Genomic DNA, 17,912 nt, shown 5'->3' with positions numbered 1-17,912 from the left:
CCCCAAGAGAACCTGAACGCCCACAGACTACTGAAATAGCATTTTGGTGAGTAGCTATTTTATGTAGAAGTGCAGAAGGTGTAAGACACAAGGTAGAGGAATGCAGGCGGCGAAGACTCCAAAACGCCTAACAGCCTGATTACCAGACTATGTAGGGAGGAATCAGTCAGCCGAAATAGGTCAAGACAGGAACCCTTGCTGCCAGTTCCTGGGAGAAAACTCTTCTTAATTGCTGTTCTGGAAACTAATTGCACCGAACAGGAGGTCTTCAACTCAAAGGAACACGGCCAAGTCACCCAGCTCTATGGTACCTAGACGGTACAGCATCTACAATGGATCAAACAGGAGCACGCGGCTCAGAGCAGCGTTTCAGGAGGGAGGTGGACAGCTAGTACTGGAAACCTGGGCAAACAAAGAGATGCACTTTGCTTTGAACCATAAGAGAATCCCAGAAATACTGGCCCGAGGAGGTTTCAGGCAGTTTTCAGAGTTGCTCAGACGAATTGTGAACAAACAGATGGGGAGTCTCAATAGATTTCAGGGGATTTGGCCCAATCAAGCTGGCACTGTGGCTACGAAGGGCTCTGTGTTGTACCGTTCCTCCCCCCACCCCCCAGCTTCATTCCAACTTGCCACCCACGTCCACAATGAAGCCACTCAAGTAAAACATCGAGTTACAGCAGTATCTTTCCACCCTTGCCCTAACACCGCATCCCCTTCTAAACGCTGACACGCCAGTTGTCTGCTTAGTGACCGTTATAATAATGAAAATTCCTTTATTTAGCCTGCTTGAGATGAAGTCAAGCAGCCGTAAGAGGGGCTTTTGCAAAACAAAATCAAGTGTCATCCGCAGTTAAAGGGGCCGTGGAGAGCCTTGAAATCTTTCATGGTAAAACACAGCATCCATTCCGTTTCATAAGAAAATTCTTACAGGGCTCCTCAGATTTGAAAAAGGAGCAATTCGTAGTTAAAGAAAAATAAAATGCATACCGTGTTGAAGCCATATACGTAGTGCATCTGCCACCCTTGGCTTTGCCAGTAAGAGATGAACAGCCGGCTTCATAAGATATAGTTTGGTGCGTTTTAAAGATTCCTCCTCTAGCCGCAATGGAATTATGCACTTTGCTCTCTTTTCCTTCCAACATCATGGTGGTTATAATAGTCCTTTCTTTCTTTAGTGGGTGATTGGGAATAGCACATGGATATGTCCACGGAGCTGCATGAATCTGGAATAATCTGCTCGGGACAAACCCTTCAGGAAAAAGGAGGGATCCAACACCAGCTCTGTCACAACCTAGTGACGTTATTAGCATGTTACTGAATCCCTCTGGCTCCCCTTCACTTCAGCGGTAAATAAGATGACTGCACCTGTTCCGTCTACTTACAAGGCTGCTGTGAGGATTAAAGGACATGATGGCTACAAAAGAACTGTAAGAAATATATAAGATAATCAGGCATACGGACAAGAGGGCAGGTTTTTTTTGCAGCATCCAGGGACACTGAGGTCGCCTACCCTCCAAATACCACATCTTCTGCCTCTTGTTGATTATTTTCTGTGTATTCTTTCTTCAGAACCATGAATTCCCACCGTGCCCCTTCCTAGTGGTTCCATTATTGTCTAGGACTTTTAAGAAAGCCTTCGGGGGACTCCCCTGGCAGTCCAGTGGTTGGGACTTTGCCTTCCAATGCAGGGGGTGTGGGTTTGATCCCTGGTCGGGGAGATCTCCCTGTGGGAGATCCCACATGCCTCGCAGCCAAAACCCAAAAAGGCATAAAAAAAAAAAAAGAAAGAAAGCCTTCGGTATGTCAGGAGTCTCATCTCAGCTTTCTGGATTCTCTAAGTTAGGTATTCTTAAGAATTTAGTCTTTCTAACTTTAAGAAATCAAAACTCAGGTGAACTCCAGGTGATGTTAGTGATGGGGGATTGTTCCTGGAGGTGTACAGAGTGATGAAAGAGTTAATGCGGGGCCTTACACTCCTTGAAATTTAGTGTGGCTTTCAAACCACTAGCGTTTAAAAAATCAAATACCCCAGGGATTGAAGTAATGTTACAATCGACTTGTTCAAAGGTCTAGACTTCCTCCATTTAATTTACTTACGCATCTTGTTCAGATGAGCATGTTTTTTTAATCTCTTTACCTGGTTATGGACTTTAAACATACTGTGCTAAAATGGAAGAATTTATCTTTGCCATAGTATGGGATCTCAATGAAGTAGGAGCTTTGTTGCATGATATAGTTCTATGATGATCAATGGGTTTGACTTGGTAGAATGTTTTGTTCACCATTTCCAAAACAAGCCTTTAAAAATAGTGAATCATGTAATTTACTCAAACAAATGATCTAACATATAAAATGACTTAATCAGTGAAATCAGATGACAGCATTAGTTTCTCAAGGCTGGCACCTGACTAGGGCTTGGGTTCACAATTCTACCAGGAGCTGGCTGTGTGGTTACAGGCCAGTGTCTGTACCTCTCTGGGACCCAAATTTACCTTGAGGAAGAGTCTGGACTAGTTGATCCCTAAGGTCTTACCTGCCTCTGAGCTTTGACACCTAAGGATGACCCCTTCACAAGGAAAATTTCCTTATATATCATCTTTCATATGGTACAATCATTGAATTAAACATGCTGTTAGCATGTTGAACTATATATCTGCACCTTCAATTTCTTCTGAAAGCCCAGTGTTTTATTTTCATATTTCATGAAAGAAAGGAATGAAATAGAGAAAGATAATAAAATGCTTGACAGGCAAGTCTCCGCTTATACCTCATTTGTTCCACTGAACTTGATCAGCCTAGTTTGGCTCTTCCTCAATGTCAAACCAGAGTGAAAATTTGGACTAGTTTTATTTAACGTGGAAGGATTAGATTGAACAGGAAAAAATATCTGATTTGAGGAATTTTGAAAAGAGAAACAAAATTTTACTTTTTTTTTTTTTAAAAAGAAACAAGTCAACAATCCAGCTAAGAAGTCATGGCCCTCAGACAGAGGTTCTTCAGGGTGGTTTAAACAAACCGATAACACTCATCAGGAACAAATTATTTTGTGCAGGTAAATGAGTGCTTCAGAAGCGTCTGAAGGAGATTTGTTTTCTTAAGCAGATGAAGTATCTTCTGATTAACTTTTTCAGACTATCCATATTAACTGAACACTTCCTACCTATAGTTTACTGAAGACAAAGTCACAATTATTAGTCTAGATTAAGGCGGTTTACGGAACATGATCTATAGTTTAGAATTCTACCATCACCTAACAATCATTTAAAATACTGACGCTGGGTTTCCCTGGTGGCGCAGTGGTTGAGAGTCCACCTGGCGATGCAGGGGGCACGGGTTCGTGCCCCAGTCCGGCAGGACCCCACATGCCGCGGAGCGGCTGGGCCTGTGAGCCATGGCCGCTGAGCCTGCGCGTCCAGAGCCTGTGCTCCGCAACGGGAGAGGCCACAACAGTGAGACGCCCGCATACCGCAAAAAAAAAAAAAAGAAAAAGAAAATACTGATGCTGTTTCATAAGTAAAATTTTAGGAAAATGTTATAAAAATCTATTTAGACTTTACTAAGTCTATGGGAAAATAATAATTTTGTGTATGTGACCATGAAAAGCTGTTTATGTTCACAATTTTGTTTTAAAGGATAAATATTTAAAAGATGACGTCCAAGGGCTAAAACTTCCCTCGGAACCAGTGCCTTAACTACTGATAAAAACAAAATTAGCTGGGTGTGGGTCACAGCAGGGGAACTATTTCTCTAGGGCTGCTGGGGGACTTTAACGCTTCAGTGACACCCACAGAATGAATTCCTCTCTTGAAACAACAAAAGCAAACTACTTCAAGCTGGATTTCTTTGTTTTTCATTCCAACACCCCATCTCCAGCTCAACATGATAAAAAGACATGAGCTTAAAAATTAGATAATTGACAAGGACCAGCTGTATAGCACAGGGAACTCTACTCAATATTCTGTAATAACCTATATGGGAAAAGAATCTGAAAAAGAATAGGTATATGTATGTGTGTAAACAAATCAACTACGATGTTCAATAAAAAATAAAAACAAACACCTGGCGCCGTTTGAGAGGGGCCACTCTAAGGCACTCTCAGTTCTTTCTCTCTTAATGGCAAGAATCGAATGTAAAACGTAGGGCCCTTCTGACCCTCAGATGGATGGGCCAGGATGGCTGGCTGGGTGGCAGTGGTGATGTAACAGTTGTTTTCTGGATGGGATCCAGTGTGGTCAGCGATGTGGGGAGAAGCTGTCTTCACTACGCAGAGAAGGTGACTGTGTGTGTGCTGAGCCCTGGGTGGGAGGTGGGGTGAGGACCTGAACATGTGGACGGAAGCCAGCCAGTGGGGGGCAGGGAACTGACCCATGTAGAGTGGCTGGTGAAGCCGAGATGTGGATGCCAGGAACCCTCCAGGTGACGACCCATCAAAGTGGCTGAAACAGGGGTCCCTGGGGAGAGGGCCACCCAGGTTGGGAGGCAGCAGATGTAGGCGGGGGTGAACGCACGTGTGTTGGAAAGGGCACAGGTGTCTGAAGCTGAGTCTCTACAAGTGACTAAGTGAATGTTGGTTTAAGCTTCTGGGCACAAAAGGGGTCTACACTGAACAGGGCTTTACCTTCAACCCAAGCTTGTTATCTACCCATGGTCAGGCTCTTTTGGGCACAGCTGGCTTACGAGCTGCCATCGGAGGCTGTGACTTTCACTGATTTTTCAGCGATAACCCAACAGTCAAGCTAAGACCGCGTTATCCTCTTGTTGCCACGTTGATGAACAGATTAGGAATCAAGATGCTGGATGTGGATGGAGCCCCCTGGACATGACCCAAAAGAATCAGGATCGCTAAGGAGGCAGCTGGACGCAGTTTGGGGCAGAGTGGGAGAAGCCGGGCCTGAGGAAGAACCCGAGTCTCTGTGGAACTCCTGTCGTGGAGGCCACAGGAACCCGAGAAGGGGCCCATGCAAACCGAGGTCAGTGAAAACCCCAGTAACTCATGTCCACGAACAGCCTACCTAAGACACACCTGGGGCCTGCCGTATGCGGATGGAGAGAGACACTGAAGGCGCATCTCTCCACCGAAAAGCCTTTGGAGTTACGTGCCAAGGCTCCACGACTCAGGGACGCAGGGGGGCTGTCACCAGGGAGAGCGGCAAGGAGGGACCTGGTCAAGTTCAAGGGATCAATGAGTTCAGGGGAGAGAACAGCAATCACGGCACCTGTAGGGGTGTTTATTCTGCACCAGGCACTGCATGCGGGGCTTTACGCACCTTATGGAATTTGGGCCTTTTAGCATCTAGCTGAGGGAGGATTATAGACTCCTTCTGCAGAGGAGGACCTGAAGATCTCACCCAAGGTCACAGTCAGAATGAAGTTCTGGGAGGGGACACCTGCCCCTCAACCACCACATGCAAAGTACAAATTCTGTACCTTGAAGGAGACAGGAAACCTTCAGGAATACAGTGCCTCAAGGGGAAATAAGGATGCACAAAGGGACCACGTGATTAAAGTCTACAGGAGGGACCTCGGTCATTGTGCAAATCAAGGGTTCACTACCTCCATTCACTACTCTTCCGAAATGATATCCTTTGTAGACATTTGCCTAATAGGTCTGCCTACTTCATCTTTGCTCTTATCTCTAATATATGCTTGTCCCACATGGAAGTTTCCAAAGGACTCCGTTTGGTAGATGCTTTAACCAGAGACGGTCAAACGCACGACGGACCATCACTGGGGAAAATCAAGTGTCATTCCACGAGGAACAGAGCTCCTTGAACAACTCAGAGAGAGAAGTGGGTGGAGGCAGTGTGCTTCCAATTTCGTTTCAACAGGAAACAGGCTTCAAGCAAACTCTCTGTGACGCAGGAGCGCTGTTTTCTGTTTCTAACACTTCGCTCTAAACAGTTACTCTGAAATGTGTTGATTTCTGATCACTACGTACACCCTTTGGGTTAAACTGTTCCAATAGTGACGACCTAAAGCTGATGGTGTTAAGGAGACCCGTTTTTTTAATGGGGATAAATGTGTTTTCGTGAAATAGGCCACGACGCCCCTTCTCCCGGCCCCTTCCCTCCCCAAACAGGCTGTTTTTGCAACGCTCAGGGTCAAACTTGCTCTCAGGCAGGACACGACCCCGGGAGGCCTCAGGCAGCCCAACATGTCAAAAGATAAAATGCTTTGCAAAGAGAGAAATTCCTTAACCCTTCCAGAGAACAGCAGATGAAAACGATCTTTCTCTTATCTCTAGCTTTCCAAAAATTGCCTGTGCAAGCAAGCGAGTGGAGCGTGTTTCTTTGCAGCATTTTAGAAGACTGGCGGGACATTTTCGGGGAAACAAGCCTGGGTGTACGCTCTTTTGATGGTGAGGAGGTGACTGTTCGAAGGGCAAACAGAATCACAAGGCCCTAGAGACAACCGTCTAAGACTTGCTACCCAAACTGTGGTCTCTGGACCGGCAGTAGCTCGTCACCTGGGAGTGGGTTAGAAATGCAGAGTCCCAGGCCCTGCCAGGCCTGTAGAGGCTGAATCTGTGGAATCAAACGCAGTGCCCAGCGCCGCTCTGGCTCAGCTCTTCCGACTCTAGCCAGGATCTCAGAGCAGCATCTGATGTGCTTTCTGTGGACTCTGTGTCAGCGATCGGCGCTTCCAGGGGAGGGTGACTTCCCAGTGAAGCCCCCTTCCCCCAGAAGCCTCGCGATCCCGGGCCCAGTAGGGAGGGCATCATGGGGCCAAGTTCAGTTATCACCTTGCCCGATAAGCAGGGGTTTGAATGACCTCCCCCCGTTCCATCGGTTTGGTCACTGGTCCACTTTCCACATTCTTACCCTCGACAGAGTTTCCAGAAGTACAAAGGAGGCCGCTGGCCAACCTCCTCTGCCCTGAAGAAAAAGTCCAGCTCAGCCTGCAGCCCTCACCGGCCGAATGCCGCCAGGAGATAGCTGGCACTCTGCCTTGCAGAGGAAGCATATTTTGCATTAGTTTGACTTCGCAGACGAGCCGTCATCGTCTATCTACCCCAGTAGTTTTCATGCAGCAGTTCAAATCGAGTGGAGAGTGAGAGCAGCCTGCGTCAGTAGCTGCAGGTGCGCCTTTCTGTGGGCTGTGCCTCTGGCCCCTGAGCAGAGTGATTCGTGCTGGGATTCTGAACAGAAAGTCCCCAAACACTGCGTGACAGTTCTGCCCAGGACTCCCGTCTCCCCAGCTTGCTTCCCTCCTGCTGGCGTCTGTCTGGGCTGTGAGTCAGATCCCAGCTCCCACGCTGGACCTGCACTGGATACTGGGCTCCCAGGACCGTAACCCTGGAGCTCACAGGGCTCTGGCTCGCAGAAGAGCAAGCGTTCCTTCCTTAGGAGTCCTCCACGGCGCCTGTGCCCGCCCTCCCATCACGAGCACAGCAGAGGCGGCAAGAGCCACCTCTGCTGACTTTCTGTCTGGGACTCTGACCCTCTGGCTGGCCCCTCGGCTTCCCTGCTGCTCCCTCGTTTCAACCCTGCGATTCACAATTGCAGAGGAATGAGTATGAGTTAAAGAGACGTATTTAGCACCACTAACTTAAAAAAGAAAAAAAAAAAACCCACAGCAAGATGGGTGCAGGCATCCCGGAGGCTCTTTATGCCAACCCCTGATGCCACCCCTGGCAGGTGGCTGCTTCTGGGACCCCCTCCTCCTCCTGGGTGTCGGGTTACAGCATCCTGACAGCTCCCACCCAGACCGTGCAGAAGAGAAGCTCAGAGTAGCTAGTGAGCCTCGAGCGAGCCCGTCTTTGGGATCCAAACTACTGATGTGGCTAAAGGCCCTCAAACTCCCGCCACAGGATTCCAGGGGACTGGCTCCAGGTTTTTCCTGGATCGATACCTTTGTCCATTGGCTCCTCTCAGATTGAGAGGTTCAGCAGAGGGGGACTGGGGCAGGATGAGACCTTGGGCTCAGTGTGTCAGAAACAGTGCACCGAAGGACCCACTCTATCAGGGAGCGGTCAACGTCGGCCGGAAAGCGAGACCCACGTCAAGAGGAGAGGGGCCACCAGCGAGCCACGCAGAAGCGGGAGGACCGATCTTAGAGCCCCAAGCACAGAAGCCCCGTGGCCAAGGGGCCCACGTGCTTCGTCTAAACTTGACTCTAACCACCGAAACCTACCAGCCAAGAAAACAAAGCTGAACTTGAAAACAATACCTTAGAAAAGCACAGGAATATTATTCAGCCTCAAAAAGGAAGGGAATTCTGACACATGCTTCGGCATGTCTGAACCTTCCAGACGTTACGCTAAGTGAGATCAGGCAGTCACAAAAGGACAAATACTGTATGACTCCACTTACGTGAGGTCCCTAAAACAAGCAAACTCATAGACACAGAGACTGGAGGTTCCCAGGAGCTGGGAGGGGGGAGGAGCGAGTTACCGTTTAATGGGACAGAGCTTCACTTCGGGATGATGAAGAAAGTTCTGGAGATGGATGGAGATTGCACATCAATGTGAATGCTCTTAATGCTACTGACTTGTACACTTAAAAATGCCTAAGATGGTAAATGTCAGGTTGTGTGTGTTTTATCACCGTTTAAAAAAAGGATAAAAGAATCAACCGAGGTTTGCACAAGATAGATATACAAGAGACCTGAGGTAACATTAATAAGATCATTTTCAAGTGATTAGTTTACAAACACTGTATGTCTGTAGTGTATGTGATGTATGAATCACGTGTCAAAGTTTTATTTTTTAATTTCAGGAAATTGATCTAATTTTTTTTTTTTTTTTGCGGTACGCGGGCCTCTCACTGTTGTGGCCTCTCCCGTTGCGGAGCACAGGCTCCGGACGCGCAGGCTCAGCGGCCATGGCTCACGGGCCCAGCCGCTCCGCGGCATGTGGGATCTTCCCAGATCGGGGCACGAACCCGCGTCCCCTGCATCGGCAGGTGGACTCTCAACCACTGCGCCACCAGGGAAGCCCTGATCTAATTTTTAACACATGAAATGCTTAGCAAGTATAGAGAGCTAAGACAACTTTTTAATGTGAGGAGTTAAGAAAAACCTCATGAAGGCTGCCTTTTTTTCTCTGTTTATCCTTAGAGACTCTAGTTAATTAAACCCAACCAGGAAGAAAAAGCAACACGAAGGCAAAAATGTTGGCAGAATAAACAGCCTGTCTTTTGTCCTCACTCAACAACTAGAAGGATCAGGATTTTGCTAAAGGTACTGTAACTAGAGATAGACAATTCTAAAAATGGAGGAAACGTACGTTTATATGTACACCCCCTTCTAAGTAAGTTTACTTTCTTCTGAGATACTGCTCTGGCTTTGCTCTCTCACAATGTTAAAATGGCTTTAATACAAAACAGAAGTGATGGTCCAGGTTTGACTTTGTTCTGGGAAGAGGCCTTTCTAACCATCTGAAACATCAGTGTGGTGCAGACAGGCATTCCCTGTTCTGGAATTTCTAGGCAGGAGTCAACACTCTTTTCAACTGCATTTACTTCCTAATTAAGGAATTTTGGGACTTAAAAAAAAAAAAAATCCAGAGCGAGCATGACTAATCTTCCTTCCTTCCCCCTCTGGAGTAAAGTAAGTCATTTATTTCTAGAACATGAAATTCCAATCAGGCGAGAAGCAGAAAGCAGTTTGGGTGGAACAGTCAGATACACGGTCGTTTCTGCTTGACCTCTTAAATGCACAGGGAAGGATTCACTGACTTTAGTTTCTGTGGAGACCAAAAAGGGTGCTGATTCTCTGGAGGATTTCTTATACCATGAAGGATACGCCTGTACCAGCATCCATGGAGACGGATCACAGAGAGACAGAGAGGAAGCCCTTCACCAGCTCCGCTCAGGAAAAAGCCCAATTCTAGTGGCTATTGCTGCGGCAGCAAGAGGACTAGACATTTCAAATGTCAAACATGTTATCAGTTCTGAGTTGCCAAGTGCTACTGAGGAATATGTACGTCGGATTGGCCGTACAGGACATGTAGGAAACCTTGGTCTTGCCACCTCATTTTCCAACGAAAGTCATGTAAATATCACAAAGGATTCGTTGGCGCTTGTTGTTGAAGCTGAACAAGAAGCACCATCTTGGTTGGAAAGTATGGCTTCTGAGCACGACGACAAGGGTAGCAGTCGTGGGCGTTCTAAGAGATTGAGTGGATGACTTGGTGCCCAAGACTATCGACAAAGTAGCAGTTCTGGCGGTCCTAGCTTTAGTAGTAGCCGTGCAAGCAGCAGCCGCGGGGGGCGAGGTGGTCATGGCAGCAGCAGAGGATGTGGTGGACGTGGCTATGGAAGCTTCTACAATAGTGATGGATACGGAGGAAATTACAGCTCTCCGGGGGTTGACTGGTGGCGCAGCTGAACCCGCTTCGCAGCAGAATCACCATTTCCAAAAAGCTAATATGGAAACCACATGTAACCGAGACTATATCGTGTAGCTTCAAGAACTGGTACTACGTAAAACAGATAGCTAGTGGGAAGCAGCCGCACAGCACAGGGAGATCAGCTCGGTGCTCTGTGACCACCTAGAGGGGTGGGATAGGGAGGGTGGGAGGGAGACGCAAGAGGGAGGCGATATGGGGATATATGTATATGTATAGCTGATTCACTTTGTTACACAGCAGAAGCTAACACACCATTGTAAAGCAATTATACTCCAATAAAGATGTTAAGAAAAAAACACACAAAAAACTAGCACTGCATTACCAGCTGTGATTCTCCTGAAAATTCAAGGGAGCTCAAAGCCAAAGGAAGAAAAGAAAGGAACAATCAACAACCCTATTAAGAAGTTGGGGTGAAGACTTAACTGCTGTAGTTTGGTTTAACTCCCCTTCTGCTTATTCCCATCCCCAATTGCATTTATAATTTTGTGACTGAGGATCATTTGTTCGTTAATGTACTGTGACTTTAACTCCGGGCAACTTATTATTATGATGTCCTGTTGGCTCAGTAATGCTCAAGTTTTCAATTGTTTTGACAAAATAAATTCACCGAACTTGGGCTAAAATCAAACCTTGGCACGCAGGTGTGATACAACTTAACAGGAATCATCAATTCATCTGTAAATATTATAAAGGAAAAAATCTTGGGCTGTCTCCTGCGTTAGGACTTTTTGGTACTCGCAGAGAGGGTAGGAAAACACCTTACGGTAGAATTAGTTTCTAACGTGGCAGCCTGTACTAAGTTGAAGTTCTGAGTTGCTCGCTCTATCCTGGATGGGCACTTGTAGTCTTTAAATAAGGCGTTCCGGTCATGATGAGGTGGCATGTATGAATACATCCATACATTTTTCAAAGCGCTCTTCAAAGTTAAGGCAACTAAATACAGCAATTCCTCTTTTAATGTTTAGGGTACTAATTCTAAGCTAGGCAGATGTGGGCATATTATTATAGGAAAAGTTTAAAAGTTTTGATAACAGAAGTGTTGAGGGGAAATTTCATCTAATTAGATGTTTTGAACACCTGCCGTAAATAAAATTGAAGTGGTAGAATGGCTGACCATGCCAGTGACCCGTCCTTTTAAGGACCCGCTTGGATTTTGGTGTTTAATGCATGCTAGTGTTGATGTTTTGTGGTCAAGAGGATATGAGCAGGAGGGGTTGTGCAGCAGGCTTTTATTTTAATGCAGATTCTCTTTTTTCTGTTTAAGCTGCGCTGAAATGTTAAAATGGCTTTTACACTTGTAGAATTTGTAAATCAGAGTAGCTACAAACTCTGAAATTCTTGAGGTCACACAGGTTGGCAATATGTACTAAACTGCACAAGGTGTTATTTCTATATAGTGCAGTTTTAATGTATTTTAGTTGCATAGGTTTCCATTGTATTTATAGTTGCTTTCTGCTAAATCTGACCAAAGATGATTGTTCACCAACTAAAAATGCCTCTGCCACTTGGAATTCTGTGCTCATTTTGTGGTTGGAATATAGTGATCTTTATAGACTAATATTTACAATGGCATAAGGCGGCAAAAATTTCTTAAAGTGCAATAGATTTTCAAGTGTACTGTGCCTTGTTCTAAAACTTTATTAAGTAGGTGCACTTGACATTATTGAGGTCATTTGTTATGGTGCTATTTCAATTAGTATAGATTTAGACTCTTGTACATTTTGCCCATAAATTTTTACAAAATACTTATTTTATTGTACATTCAGAGAATTTTAGATATATGTCTTGTGTGTGTGTGTCCTTAAACTTCCAATCTTATTTTGTCTCTTGGAAATTGTTGAACACAGCGTGTTAGGAACTAGATTCTAAAATTTTATTGGGGACCATGGAATGATAGTTGAGAAGAAAACTATTTGCACACGACAGATTTTAGATACTTTTTGCTGCTAGTTTGTGTAATATTTATTGAACATTTTGACAAATATTTATTTTTGTAAGCCTAAAAGTGATTATTTGAAAGTTTAAAGAAACTTGACCAAAAGACAGTACGAAAACACCGGCACTTGAATACTGAATGTCACCATATGTGAAATAAAATATTTCAGGGTAGTGTGAGCTTTTAATGTTAAGTCCTATTAAACGTGAGTCAAATTAAGCTGACCCAGCATTGGCAATATAGGTAGCTGTAACTTTCTGACAAAATTTAAGGCAAAATTGGCAACTTGAAATTGTAACATGCCAAGGTTTTGATACATTTGTCTTAAAATATTAACTAAACACTTCTAAACACTGCTATGAAGTGTCCACATTTTCAAAGGTTCTCAGAGTTTTATTTAGTACATATTTTGTTTGGTTTGGTTTTCAGTGTCTGGCATATTGTGGTTCTCAAACATGTGGTTATCTTTGTGTATGGCCATAATCAGTGACTTTTAGATTCAGTTTTGTCAGCCAGCAATATTTTCAGTAAATAAGAATGGAATTAAATTTGCTGAATGTAAACATGGAACCTCAAGTCACTGTATGTTTAGTAATTGCTTAGTGTATTAGTTTCAGGTGCTAGCACTGTTTGAAATTCCCTTAAGTCACCTGAGGGTGTCCCCGGGGCTGGGCCCCCCACCAGCATTCGGAAGCGTCCCCCAGGTGACGGCCATGGCAGCCAGGTTGACAGACACTGCTTAACCCAGATGCCTGGCCCCCCACCCCACCCCCAACCCGGCAGCAGCTCCCTCACAATTTCACAAAGCTCCCCGGGTCATTCTCATCTCCTGATGGGCGAGGTCCACTGGTTTCATAGGAAACTAGGGGCACATTCTGCATGTAAGTAACTGCTGTCAGATCCACTTTTGAGCAGAGTTTTACATCTAGAAGGGCACAGGGTGTCAGTGAAGAAATTTTGGAATGGGAGTGAAAAAGAGATAATAGAACCTGTAAAGAGATATTTGTATCTCTTTTCTCCCCAGGTTCTTTGATGGGACTCCACTGACTTGAATTGGGAGAGGCTGGCTTTTGTCTTCTATCTTCTGGCAAGAACCATTCAAGGGGAAAAGGAGAGTGATGTGCTGATACAAGTACTCCTGCTGGGAGGGGAGAGAGGGAGGGGAGACGGGGGTGTGTGTGTCCACTTATAACTGGATGGAGGGGTCCCTTCCCTGGTCGGGGTACACTTTCCTCTCTGCACAGGCAGCCACAGCTGAGCGACCTGGCTGGGTTTCCTTTTTAATCAAGAGCAGACCTGGCAACCGTACATACTCTTCCTGTAATTGAGTTGCTCTGGTTCCTCAGAGAATCACTTGCGAGAATATGAAGACTGCATTCTCCTTCGAAACCCCAGGAAATCTGTTAAGGCTTTGAAGGAATGCTTCACACCATGCCTCGAAGGCCTATTCTTCTGTGATGCTGGGAAACGGACCTGTTACCAGCCAGAAAGGTTGCTGAACTGACCCCTCCTTTGACGAGCCTTCTTTTAAAACAGGAATGATCTCTGCCCAAATTGTCATTTTGTTTTTAACTTTGCAGCTTTTTAGGACTGCAATGAAAATGAACGTGTCTGCTCTTCTGCACTTTCACAAAAGCCAAGGCAGACAGCTGAAACATCACTGCTGCACCATGCGACTTCACAACAAGAAACGCATTGATTTTTCCAGCCTCTGTCATCTTGAAATTGATAAGCAGACACAAAACCTGATGTCTACACGCACTGGTAAGGTTTACAAATCATTTCAGACTGTTCGCTGCTAATATTCCTTGTTTTGCAACGGGAAGGGGGAGGCTGGGCCATAAAAGCTGATGACTAAGACGAAGGAAATCCTGTCTGAGCTAAGATTGTCTTGGAGGGAGGGGCGGGGCAGGGAGGGAAGCTGCCAGACCTGGTGGGAGCTGTAGGAGAGGAAGGTGCTTTTCAGATAGGAAAGGAGAGTCTCTCAGGCCCGTATTTGGTCCTTCATTGCAACTTGGAAGGTTGTTACAATTCGGACCGTGACCAAGTAAGGAAGAAAGGGAAGGGGGTGATTTTCCCCCTGGAATTTCCAGCCGCACTCTTCTTGTTTGAGGTCACCCACTGGCCTCGCTCACCTGGGCGCTCAGGAGGAAACGGGTGGGTGTGTGTCCTGTTCATCCTGGCTGTGGAACCACAGCAGCGAGTGAGCACTGCTGAGGCCCTGTTAGGCAAAGGCTGGGGGTTCTCTCCGCTCCTTCGAGAAAGACACCCTTTCCTAAGGTTCTGTGGTGTGTTTTCTGTGCCACATTGCCAAACCAAAGCCTCTAGAGTTTTCCTGCTTTGTTAAATGATACTCGGGTCTCAGAATCCTTCGAACAAAATGTTCTTTGTTTGTAAGTCTTTCCATTTGTTCTGGAAATAATTTAGTTACACCTGGACCTAACTTTAATTAAAATTAACATTCTTCCCTTGGCGGGCGTTTTTCAAACTTAAGAAAATACAAACAACTGTCCAAAGGCCTTGGGGAGACTCCCCTGCACCCATCTCGCCAAGTGGACACGGGAGCGTCAGCGAGCGTGTCCCCAGCTCAGGCTCCTGGCATTACAGCTCCTCCCTACCAGGCAGGGTCCAGTGCCCGTGGCACCCAGAAGTGTTAGGACCAGAACCTTCTTCCCCATGGTCCCCTCCCACATCCCTCAGTCCCGCTGGCCTGCTGTGCCCACACCACGTCCGCCTCCGCCCGAGGGCCTGTCTGAGCAGGGACCCTCCTCTCCTCTGTCCCCAGGGCCACACGCACAGCATGTGTGTCACGGTAAAGAGCCCGCAATGGCTCTTCTCTCTAAAGTAGGGCCTCTGCGGGCTGCCCGCTCCCCACGGACAGCACATTTAACTTCAAAATTCCATCAGACAGTTGGATACTCCTACCCAGAACACACAATCACACGCATACACACACACGTGCACATGCTCAGAACATTCCACTTGCTGCCCCTGGCCTGTCCTCTGGGACACAGCCCCGAGCCCACGAGAGGATTGACGTACATGACTTGTGAGTGAACACTGGTCCTAGCAGAATCGAGACATGTTGTTCGGCGAACGGATTTCACATCAGTGAACTTGTGACACAGATACTAACATTCCTGTTTGACACATGAAGAAAAGGAGATAGAGAAGGAAAAGTGCCTTTTCCTGGTCACTGGACTCCATCCCAGATGTGCCAACGCTTTTTAACAGGCCACGCCTGTCTACCTGCTGGCATGTGGGAACTCAGTGGAAAACATCAGAACAGAAAAAAAAACAAAGCAGGGAAAGCAGACCCCGAGGTAGGGACGCTGGCGCTGGTCCAGGAAAAGTGGAGCCCGTCATCATAACACTGCTGTCCACGGGGGTCCCCTGCACAGCTAAAGTAATTTTAGGAAGGGCTCTTACTCCCCAGGGGGGTTAAGTAAATCTTTCTCCAGGTCAGGACTAACTATTTTCCAACAGCCTCTCTATCTGCGCCGAGACAATGCTGTTTGCACGCCTCTGCCCCCCACGTGCCTGTGGAACATTCACCTGGGAGTTCGAAGAGGACCCGGAGGAGGAGAAGGGTTTGGGGACTCTGTCCTGCTGATCGGACCCCCCGGCCAGCTTGTGTGTCCCCCTTGGTCATCCTCCAGGGGTCTTTCCTCATGCAGCCATTCTAGTCTTGGTTTCTCAGAGTTTGGGAGCCGCTAGTCATCCACACTTGTAGGTCAGCCTCTCTGCAGAGGGACCCCAGAATGAACAGGTCTGTCTGATGCGTCCTCGAGACCGTCCTTCTCCTCCTGCCTGGGCAGCTTAGGGAGAAAGGAGCTCGGGTCCTCCAAAGGGCGCGTGTGTGTGCGCTTGTGTGTTCTACGTTTTTTATTTCTCTCTCTCATCTCCATGTCTATCTATCTCTCCATCCATCTACTATCTATCTATCCATCTATCATCTGTCAATTTATCTATCATCTATATCTATCTTTCTCTGTCAATCATCTACCGTCTATCATCCATCTATATTCCATGTAGATAAATAATATATACATATATTTACATATAATATACATATGTATATTTTACATAGCCAACATTTTGCGTATTTTGAGTATGCACACATACTCTACGGCTAGGGATTTGTTGGCCTAGCACCATGGTTAAGAGCAGAGGTTACAGAATCAGCCAGTCCTGGGCTTCACTCCCAACTTTATTCCTTATTGACCTTAACAAGTGCCCTAACCTGTGTGCCTCAGTCTGCACATCTGTAAAGCGGGATAATCACAGAACTGTGGGTGTTTAGCGGCTAATGTGTGTCAGTGGCTAGGGTCAGTTCCTGGCACCGAACTGCTGTGTTTCCCCTGTGGGAGATTTTAGCTGTTCCTGGGGTTCTGAAATGCTAGAAACTTCCTTAGGGGTTCCTCTTTCTTATGTTGATCCCAGGGGAGCGCACAAGGACCCTCCCAGGGGACCCCTCCTTTTCTCCAACCTGGAGCCAGGGGCAGGGGTGAGGGCAGAGGAGGCGAGAGGGCTCCCCATTCCCTGTGTCACTCCTTCCTGACATTAGTTTGAAATTATTGCCCAGCTGTTGATAATAGCCTCTCTTTTTTCTAATGGACAAACCACAGCCTGGGAGGCATCCCAGGGAGCACGTGTCTTTGACCGTGTCCACAAGCAGAAGCCCTTTCCTCTGCTCTCATGGGGCCCACACCACTCCACAGAGTCAGACACACACCCAAAAGTGCTCAACACGCAGAAAAACACGCTGTTACGTAATTCCCACCAGGTACCAGAAAATCAGTCTGTAATTCTTCTGTAATTCCCACATGGGAGATCACTGAAGGGGGCAAAAACAGCAAGATAGGAATTTTAGGGCCTGAAACAATCCCTCGGAAAAAAGGCAAATCTTTCACAGACAAATCAGCACTTCCTTTATCACCAGGTACAGACAGCTGTAGCCAGCGGGGGGTAGCATTTAATTGGGGAAAAACAACCACACCGGGAAACACTACATTTTAATCTAATCTTTCCTAGTTGTTCCGTGACTAGTTGTTCCGTGACTGACTGTCCTTTCCTAGTTGTTCCGTGACTGTCCTTTCCTAGTTGTTCCGTGACTGTCCTTTCCTAGTTGTTCCGTGACTGTCCTTCTCATCCAGAGGGCTTGTTTCAGCACTTTCAGCTTGCTATATACCTTCACTCACTGACGGCACAGGTGCTTTACTGGGTGCCTGCCGTGCTTCAGGCCCTGGATCTTACGATGCAGCCGTGAATGAGACAGGAGGAAAGACGTCACGTGCCCTAAGCCTTGGGCTGTGGTGGCAGAGATTCCAGTGGGGATAAAATTACGTGAGAAAAGACAAACGCTTAACGTCTACAGGGCTTAAGGATGATGACTTAAAATGCCGGCTCTCTAATGGCAATTTTGGGAGGGCACTTTAATTAGACTCTGCAATGGCTCATTTCCGAGGGACAGGGGCCCCAGCTGGGCGCGGGGTTCTGACACTGGCTACGGGAGGCCTCTGACAGGCCAGGGGCAGGGTGTCCTTTAGGTCACGGGGCTTCAGGCTACTTCGAGCAGAGAGACCGGGCATGGGCGAAGATGCAAAACAGAGCTGGCAATGG

At 46.7% G+C, this 17,912-nt stretch overlaps 1 protein-coding gene and 1 pseudogene across 2 annotated transcripts in view; one reads left to right on the top strand and one right to left on the bottom strand.

Annotated features, from left to right (window-relative positions):
• Positions 1-17,912, bottom strand: part of COL4A2 (collagen type IV alpha 2 chain) — a 177,951-nt gene that overhangs the window by 149,942 nt on the left and 10,097 nt on the right. The window lies entirely within an intron of this gene.
• On the top strand, positions 9,575-10,388 carry LOC132508980 (ATP-dependent RNA helicase DDX3X-like; annotated as a pseudogene).

The sequence above is a fragment of the Lagenorhynchus albirostris genome, chromosome 18 (assembly GCF_949774975.1).
Source record: "Lagenorhynchus albirostris chromosome 18, mLagAlb1.1, whole genome shotgun sequence".
NCBI lineage: Eukaryota > Metazoa > Chordata > Mammalia > Artiodactyla > Delphinidae > Lagenorhynchus > Lagenorhynchus albirostris.
This window is presented reverse-complemented; position numbering and strand designations above follow the sequence as displayed.